We start from the raw sequence: 9,885 nt of genomic DNA on the forward strand, positions 1-9,885 counted from the left end.
CCAGCCACGTCCCCAGGGAATGTCCTGGTCCCTCTTGTTGGAGTGGGCGGCAGCGTGGCACAGAGTCCACGTAGCATAGCTCGTTTGGGGAAGTAAAGTGTGGAAACTCCAGATCCCTCATGGCCCCGCAGCCGTCATTTGCTGAAGTCTCATTTTCCTGGCAGGAAAAGTGGATCACTTTCCCCGGTGTCCCTGCCCATCTGGAGGGAGCAGTGGGGCCAGGAAACTGGCCAGCACTTGGCTTTGGGCCTCTCCTTCCACGTGCAGCAGGGAGAAGATCGTGAAAATAAAGAGGTGAGCAGCCTGAGGCCAGCGCTGTCCAGACGCACGCGTTTCCTGTCCTCCCAGACAAGGCCGTCCACGCGGACCACACGGATGAGGAACCCAGGCTTTGGTGGACTCTGCAGCCCCAGGGCATGCAGCCGGAGTCACAGCAGGAAGCTGGCACCCAGTGCCAGAAAAGGGGTCTTCTCTCTCCGACAACCGTGAGGAGGCAAAGGACACCAGAATTCCATCCAGGGTGCCACCTGCTCACCATGGAGGGCCTACTGAGCGGCCCCCACAGAACACAAAGGTAAGTCCTGAGCGGAACTCACTAAGCAACTCCGAAGCTGCAGAGGGGAGCGCTAGGACCCCAGGGGCAGGCAGCTGCACAAAGGGGTTCCTCATCTGTGGAACCTCTGGCTGAGGCCAAGGTCAGCGGCTGGGGTCAGGGCACAGGACACCAGGGTGATTCTGGCCTCCAACCTACAGGATTGGGAAGCTGAAGCTAGTGAGCCACGGCTGTGGAAGAGAGCAGGACCCCGGATACAGAGGGTGCAGGGGAAACTCCCCACCCTACCACCCACGTCTCTGACCACACACGACAGGCCCAGACAGCAGGGAGGACAGAGCTGAGGCCTGAGAGAGGGACGGCCACCCCAGAAACAGAGCTTGAAGTTCACCTCCCCATACACCCCCAATTAGCTGCCTGAGAAAAGTACAGGAGTCAGCGCCCAGAAGAGCAAGCCCCAGTCCCAGGACCTCAGGCCAGACCAGGCCTTGCATCTGGGCACCCGTCACCACTGCTGGGTGCCATGGTACCGCGGCTCCACAGCTTGTCTCACCTTTGTCCAAGCCTGGGGTGCCTCAGAAGGGCTGCTCTACCTGGGGCTCTTCCCTCCTCATGCCCTGGGCCACGTTGCTCCTGCCCTTCCAGCCTCATCTCCTCTGCCTGGGACCCAGATGCTCCCTCAGGATGACTTGGCCACAGGGCAGTCCAGGGTGGCCTCCCTGCTCAAAATCCTTAACCAACATGGACAGTCCCCTTGCCAGCACCAGGATGGTTCACAGATCCTGGGGTTGGGCTGCGGTCGTCTTTGTAGAGGAGAGTGAAGGGAGGCATTGTTCCGACCACACTAGAATGCAGTCCAAACATTGCCTGGTATCTATTTTAGAAAAAAAAAAACAAGAAATGGAATATTCTCAAAAAAAACTATCTTGGAATTTATCTCAAGTCAACCGAGATAAACTCCAGGGTGAACCAGATATGTTGGAACTAGAAGACAGAGATTTTACAGCACATATTCAACCATTTTAATGAACTTTGAATATATAGATATAGATTTACAATTAACTAATGAAAAAGCAGGAAATCTCTACAGAGAATTAGAAACAACAAACAAAAAAGACCAAATAGAAATTCCAGAACTAAAACACTCAATCTCTAAAGTGAAAACTTCACTAAGTGAAGTTATAGTCAAACAGAGAAAAGAGTAAGTGAGCTTGAAGTTAAAATAATAGACGTTGTTCAGCATGAAAAACAGGAAACAACGATTTAAGAAAAAATGAACACAACCCCAGGAATTTATTTAAATGTTAGAGTTCCCCATATACTTATAAATGGAGTCTTAAAAGGAGAGCGAGAATGGGATAGAAATGATATATGGAGAAATAATGGCCAAAATTTTTCCAAATATGGTGGGAAAAAAAATGTACTGATACAAGATGTTTGATCAACACCAAGTGGAGTAAACCCAGAATCCCAGACCAAGGTACGTCACAAACTGTCAAAGCCAAATTAGGTAATGCAACTAAGCAACCACCTGAGAAAAACAAAAATATTAAGTAGAAGAAACAAAGATCCAGGTAAGGTCTGAATTCACATCAGAAATCATAGAGTCCAAAAGGTAAAGAAAACATCTTTAAAGTAATGAAGGAAGGGGGGGGGGGGACCCTGTCAACCAAGAATTGTGTATCCAGTGAAAATATCCTTTAAGAAGAAAGGCAAAATAAAGACATTTCAGATAAAATGAAAGCTCAGAGCATTTGTTACCAGCAGATTTTTCACTACAAGAAATGCTGAAGTTCTTCTGCCTGAAGGGAAATGATACCACGTGGAAACTTGGATCCTCAAAAACTAGGAAATGTTAAGTATATGTGTATCTGCAAAAGTCTATTATTTTCTTTTCCCCTTTTTCCTCTTAATTTCTTAAAAAAAACATAGAACTATTTAAAGAAAATAATTATAACCGTGACTTGTGGGGTTTATAATGTGTGTATATGCAATATATAACAATCATAGCATAAAAGATACAGAAGCACAAACTTAGACAATTTCAAGATTTTTGTGTCTTATGCTAAATTGTACAATATTAACTGAGAGTGTGCAAAGCTAAGGATGCGCATTCTAATCTCGATGGCAAACATTTAAAAAGTAATATAGAGGAGAGCTTTAAAAAATCAACAGGAAAATAAAAATGGAATTCTAAAAAAAAAAATAGATAATCCAAAAATCAAAGATCAGAAAGGTAGAAACTGAGAAATAAGAAAAAATTAAGAAACAAGCAGAACAGAAAAATGATAAAACAGCAAAACCAACCATATCAGTAATTACATTAAACATTAGTGAATTAAATATTCATAATAAAAGATAGAGACAATAAGAATGGGGGGGGGGGCAAACTATATGGTCCTCAAGAGCAATAATAAGCCACCAACAGAATGAAAGTAAATAGATAGGAAGAAATAAAATGTGCAAACAGTAAGCACTCGGATATGGCCATGTTAACATTGAATAAAATAGATTTCAAGACAAAAAGCATTTATGATAATGAAAGGGTTCATTCATCAGAAAGATATAACAATGTGTGTGTGTGTACCTAATAGCATCTCAAATTAAATGAAGCAGAAAATAACAAAATAAATGGGAGAAAACACTTCATAGTGAGAGATCTTCCAATGCCCCTCTCTCAGCATTGATGGAACAAGTTAGCCAAAAAAGTCATCACACACAAAACATGAACATCACTAAAAACCACCTGATATTTACGGAACACTGTATCCAAGGTTGACAGAAGATACATTCTTTCTAAGAGCACATGGTGTATTTTACAGTGAGTTCACATGCTGGGCCATCAAACAAGTCTCAGTAAATTTTAAAAGACCAAAATCATGCAGTGTATCTTCTCTGACAGTAAGGGAATTAAATTAGAAATCAATAGCAAGATACTTAGGAAAATCTCAAACATTTGGAAAAAAAAATGTTTTTCCATCTGATCCACAGCCAATGAAGAAACTGCAGAGGAAATTTAAAAATATTTTCAACTGGATGAATGTGAAAATCCAACATATCAAAATTTGTGGAATACAGCTAAAGCAGGACTTAGAAGAAATGAACAGCTTTAAACAATTATCTAAGAAGAAATATATGATTCATTCATAGGAGGTCCTATCTTAAGAAATTAGAAAAAGGAGAGCAGATTAAATCTATTTTAAGTATAAGGAGGAAATAATACAAAATCAGAAGTCAATGAAATAAATAAGGGGAAAATACATTATAAGAGAAAATCAGTGAAATTAAAAGCTGATTCTTTGAAAAGATTGATAAATTTGATAAGCCTGATCCAGTAAAAAAAATGAGAGCAAGGGCATCACTCCATAGCCTACACACATTGAGTGGATTATAAAGAATATCGTGAACAATTTTATGATTCACATGCAGATAGAAGAGACACATTTCTTCTAAAATCGTTTCACCAAAACTGACACCAGAAGAAACAGAAAACCTGCGTAGCCTATATATATTAAGGAAATGGAATTCTTTATTAAAAGAGTCCACACAAAAGAAGTTCCAGACAGAGAGTAGCCCCTGGCAGGAAAGTTAGTGAGGGATATTGGCAAGAGCCAGCTGTCCTGCAGGCTAGCACTAGGTCCCCAGGGGTTCAGGAGAAATACTGGCAGATAAAAACAGAACTTTCTGAAGCACAGCTCTCCACCCAGCTCAGAGCAGCACCCATGTATGTGGCAGATAGAAACAGGACCAATGAGGGCTCCTGTCTGGTGTTTTCACTTGGGGATGGGCTCCTGGTAGTTCCCATCCCCATAACAAACATGGCAGGCAGGTACAGTAATTTCCACCTCCACTTTATAGTTGAGAAAATTACCCAAGAGGTGGAGTGACTTGCCCAAGATCACACGACTAAGCTCTAAGTTGACACTAGCCTTAATCCTTGGTCTCCCCACTCTCTGCCTCTTGCGCTTAGGCACCGTCAGCCCTGGCCTGCTTCTCAGCCATAGGAGGATCCCTGACTCCCCTCCCCAGGTGAATCTCTAATCTCCCCACGTGAGTAAAGGAACCAATACCCAGGCACCTGCATGGGCAGGAACCCTCACAACACCTTAACCGTGGTCCTCCGCCTCTCCCACCATGCATAGGCGCCATTAGCAAGTCCTAGATGTTGGCTCCATGGCTACACTGCTGTGCATTCCAAACCTGGCCGCCTCTCACACCCACGGCCACCACCACAGCCCAAGCCACCATCATCTCCATCCTGCCCAACACCCTGGGCTCCCTGCGGGCACTCTTGCCCAACCCTGTCCCTCATTCCCATGGCAGCCAGTTTACCTTCCTAGAGCATCAATCACAGTTTCTCCCCACTCAGAGTCCTCTGGGGCCTGCTCCTCCAAACACCTAGGTCCAAACCCCCTCTCCAGAGTCTCTCTCCACCTCCACTTCCCCACTGCCACGTACTCCTGCCTCAGGACCTGGGTGGAGTTCCCTTTGCTCAGACCTTCTCACGGCTGGCTCTTTCCACCTTTGGGGTCTCCATTCAAATGTCACCGTTTCTCCAAGCACCACACTCGAGCAGCCTTCCCCAGCAGTCTATCATATAAATTCGTTCCTCTTTTCCAAGTCCTTCTCTGTATCATATGGTTTTGTTTATGTTTTATGTACGCCATCTTTTGACATTTTGCAGGGGGTGGGGGAGTACTGGGGACTGAACCCAGGGGTGCTTAGCTACTGAGCCACATCCCCAGCCTCGTTTTAAATTTAGAGACAGGTTCCTGCTGAGTTGCTTAGGGCTTCACTCAATTGCTGAGGCTGACTTTGAACTTGCGATCCTCCTGCCTCAGCCTTCTGAGTCCCTGGGATTACAGGCATGACCACCACAGTCTGGACGGTGGTCAAGCACGGCTTGAGATGGACTGCAGAGTTGTGTTACTGTTGTCCCCTGCCCATTGACATGTATTCAGTGGGGCTATTTTTCACTCCGGATGAAAACTGGGGCAGCCTCATGGTTTTCTGGTCATTCTTAAGTGACCAGATACAAAGCCCTCTCACCTGTAATTCAAACTGCAGACCCCACGCCATTGGCAAGGCCTTGACCTTAGTGTACCCTGAGTCCTCGCCCCTCCCTCGCTCCAGGTTTGCTGCTGTTGGGGAGGCTGCCTGTCTACCTGCCGGGAAGGGAGCCCTTCCCTGTGCTCTCCCCTCACGCTCACCCGGCTCTGCCCTGTGTTGGCCTGGTGGCCTGGCTCCCTGATCTCCCTGGCAGGTACTCTGGAGACCCTGCATCTGACTGCTGAGCCTTCCACCTGCATCCCGGCCGGCTGAACTCAACTTCACTCCCACCAGAGGCAACTCCCCGGGAATCCCACAGCAGTGCTGCTGAGCCCAGGGAATGTCCAGCTGCTCTCTCCTGTAAGTCTGTTGTCTGACTGTCACCTCAGGGGACAAACAGGACATAAAGTGGCCCTGTACTAGCTCCTGCATGCCAGTGGCCGCCGTCTGGGTTGGGGGACATGGTCACATGTGCCTGGCTCCTGCAAGCCCCAGGCAGCATGCTGGTACCCCCTGCAGCAACCTCCGCACCTCCTGCCTGAGACCACTGTCCAGCAAAGTCCTCTTGCAGATCACCATGGTGTGGGGAGTCAGGCACTATCTTCTGTGGCCTCCAGAGAACAGGGGCCCCATCACCAGGTATCTCCTTCTGGGTCCTCTCCCCGGCCTTGAGGTGCAGGATGCAGCTGCCCCCACTCACAGTCTGAGGCTCCCAAGCTCAGCAGCCATCTCTGGTCCTAACTCTGTAGGCCCCCCTCGTCCCACCTTGGGTATACTTCATGCCTATGATGAGACTAGGTCCCAGGGGTCCCCACACGGATTCTAGCCACCTGGGTTTGGACCTCGTGGGGGTCCAGGAATCTGTCCTCCTGGCCTCTTGGCCCAGAGTTGCTGTTCAGCATGACCTTGTCTGTCAGCCTCAGTAAGAGCCAGTGCTCCCTGAAGACAGGGTCTCTCTTCCATGCACCCTGCAGCTGGCACCCTGTGGCTGGCACCCTGCAGGGCTTACAGAGCATTTGTGGCTAATTAACAGATAAACCCTCAAAGTCTATGCAGGCTGAGCTCCTACAAGGCTCAGGGCCACCTCCCGGGCAGGTTTGTTCCAGGGAAGGGCAGGGAAGCTGGGGGTAGGGGCCTGAGAGGCTGCGCTCGCTACACACTCAAGGGCTTGGGAGGCTGGGCAGAGGACAGGGCTGCAGTACTGGGTCTGCTGGGTGAGGCAGTTGGGGGAAAGGGGAGCAGGGCACGAGGCACCCGATTCGAAGGGATCTGCAGGGTACATTGAGGAAATAGCATCCACAGTACAGCAATTCCTGCCACCCTTGCTTTGGTCGTGTACAACGTGCGGAAAAGTCTGGAAGCCCAGTGCAGCTCAGCCCTGCTCTCGGCCAAGATGAAATGTATCACTGAGCAGTGGGTGAAATCCAGAGGCGAGGAGCGATGGCTCCCCGTAGCCTGTCAGTCACTCACACAGGCGTGACTTAGGGGGCAACTTCCCTCTGCCTGTGAGCGGATGAGAAGGTATCCACGGGCCTGCACTCTTCCCGTCCTTCCCTGCACCCACATCTCACTAACGCTGTCAATCGGCTGGAGTCCCCGCTGCAGGTGAAGAAGGCTGTGGCTGCCTGGGACTGGACCCGTGCTAGATCTCAGAGTTGCTGGCTGTTTATGAGGCAGCAGTCAGGAGCTTGGGGCTGGATTCCAGGAGGCCTGGATAGGACCCCAGCTTGGCCACTCAGTAGGGATAGGCCCTGGGCATAGGAGTCTGAGACCTGGATTCTGCATGATGGGAGGAGGGTCTTAGAGAAGCCCAGGCTGGCAGGTCACGGGCATGAGGTCTAAGAGCATAGTACAGGGCCAGTCCCCAGCGCACACCCCCTGTTCCCAACACTGCCTCCATGTGGAAGGGTGCACCTGGGCCCCTCCCAGCCCAGAGGGGCTCCAGAAGTCCAGAACACAGGATCCACAAGTTCAAGTCTTCCAGAAGATTCGCCCTGAAACAGAGACCTTTTCCACGTGTGTGACAACGTGAGTTCAGCAGCACGCTGGCCCGGTGAGCTGGGGCGAGCCCCTCTCACCAGTGTCTGGCTTCTTGAGTGACGGTGACAATGTCTTCCATGGCTAGGATCAGTGCAGGGGAAACAGGCAAGTCACCCGACAGAGGCAGGAGTCCACATAGAGAATGTCTCCAGAACTCTCCTGAGATTCCCGCTGAGAGCTGGCCTCCCTGCTGCCTGGAAAGCCCCACAAGCTCCCCGGGGAGGGTGCCCTTTGCAGAACGCTTCTTGGCCCGCAGAGAGTTCCAGGCTGGTGTGAGGATGTGGGGGGCTGTGCCGAGTGGCGACCATGCAGACAGGGGTCTGTTCTCTGTGCTGTCCTTGTGCAGAACGGGCTGAGGTGAGTCCTGTGGCCATTTCAAACAGTCTGAAAGCAGTGGAGGTGCGTCCCCTTCCCAGGGGCCCAAGTTGGACTCATGACTCGTCCTGACAAAGAACACGGCAGATGTGACCAGGCATCAAAGGGACTTTAGCTTCTCCTTGGCCCTTTCTCTGGGATCCCTGGAACTTGAGGGAGGGCCCCCATGTTGTGAGGACGCCAGGTGTGGACAAGAGCGTGGAGCTGTCGGAACACACAGGGGGAGGGTGTGAAGATGGCCCGGGCACGTTGCAGGACCACATGGCGGGGTCTGCGACAACTCCACTCCTGGAACCCGAGAGCAAGGCCACAGAGGCCCTGAGAGGCGGGAGCCAGGCCTCAGCAGCAGGGCCAGCACCAGCTGGAAATGACCCGGCCGCCAATGGCAGGTGGGATCAATGAGTTGTGGCCTCTCTGAGCAGAGAAACCTATCAAGAGTGACTCCTCCACCTCGGCACCCCCAGTGTTCCCAGCCAGGTGAGTCTGGTGGTCTGTGCATCCCTGACCTCCACCCACTAGATGCCCATTGCACACTCCCCAGTGTAACAACCATCATCTCCAGACAGTGCCAGGTATGCCCGGGGGGCAGATTCACCCCACCCGGGAAGAAAGAGGAAAAGGGGGTGGGGGAAGGTGCAAGCCCCCAATGGATCCAAGAACAGGAGACCCCACAGATGGTGACCAGTGCTTCCCCAGGAGGGCCATGCCTGGGAGTGGTCGCGAAGGAGTCCTTGAAGTTACAGGAAACGTCACACAGGTGCACACATTCGAGAATTCATGGACCATACAAATAAGATCAGTTAGTTTTGCTCTAGGTTTGTTAGACTTCAGTTTAAAAGTACTTAAGAAATAGAGGTGGTGGCTCAGCTGCCCGCAGCTCCTGCCCCTCCTCAAGCCTCCCTCCAGCACAGAGCCCAGGTCAGCCACGGAGCCCCACAATGCCCCACGGAGCACCACTCTCTGCTGCTCCTCTCCCTCCCCATCCCGGTGCAGCCCACAGCAGCCCAAGCTCCCACATCTTGAGCGCAGCCCTGGGGAGGACCCCGCATCTCCCTCCCAGGCACCCCTCAGGCCCTACTGAGCCCCACGGGTGCCTCAGCTCCACCCATCATCCTGGGTGTGAAGGCAGGATTCTGCATCTGATCTCAGCAATCCAAGGCCACACCACAGTGGACCCAGCTGGGACTCACCTGGGTTGGACAAGCTGTGGCCTGGGCTCTCTAGAAACCAAGGGACCCTCACAGAGTCAGGAACAAGGGGGCAGATGGCCGGGCAACAAACCCATCTTAGAATGTCAGGGGAGTCCAAGTGCTTCACTGCACTTACGGACCACAGGGAGCTGCGTCCACCAGGAGCCCAGAGTGGGGACAGGTGCAGAGGAGCCCTTTTCACTCTCCTGTGTGCCACTCGGCAGGGTGGCTCGGAGCACTGAGGTCACTGTGACGTGAGGAAGCCTGGGCTGCAGGAGAGTTCCCCGCGAGGGCTCTGGCTCCAGACCCCGATGAGCCCAGCCCACAAGTCACCCCCCGCCAGCTGCAGACAGGTGAGCAAGGACGGAGGGCTGAGTCGGCCTGGCCAGACCCCACAGGGACATCAGGACGCAAGAGACTCTGCCAAGGCAACACACGAAGGCCAGTCGGCCTGGCCGTCAGAGATGCAAACAGAGACCACCCTGAGATCCTCTCCATGCCCACTGGGATGGCTGACAGTTCTTAGAGGTGGGCATGCCAGGAGTAGGTGAGGGGCAGAGGAGTTGGCAGCCTAATGCCAGTCAGTACCGGAAATGGTTCAGGGAGCGGAAAGCAGTTTGGTGGGACCCCAAAAAGTGAGCAATGGAGGAGCTGGGGCAGAGCTCAGCCGTAGGACAC

The sequence above is a fragment of the Marmota flaviventris genome, chromosome 2, assembly GCF_047511675.1.
Source record: "Marmota flaviventris isolate mMarFla1 chromosome 2, mMarFla1.hap1, whole genome shotgun sequence".
In the NCBI taxonomy this organism is placed as follows: domain Eukaryota; kingdom Metazoa; phylum Chordata; class Mammalia; order Rodentia; family Sciuridae; genus Marmota; species Marmota flaviventris.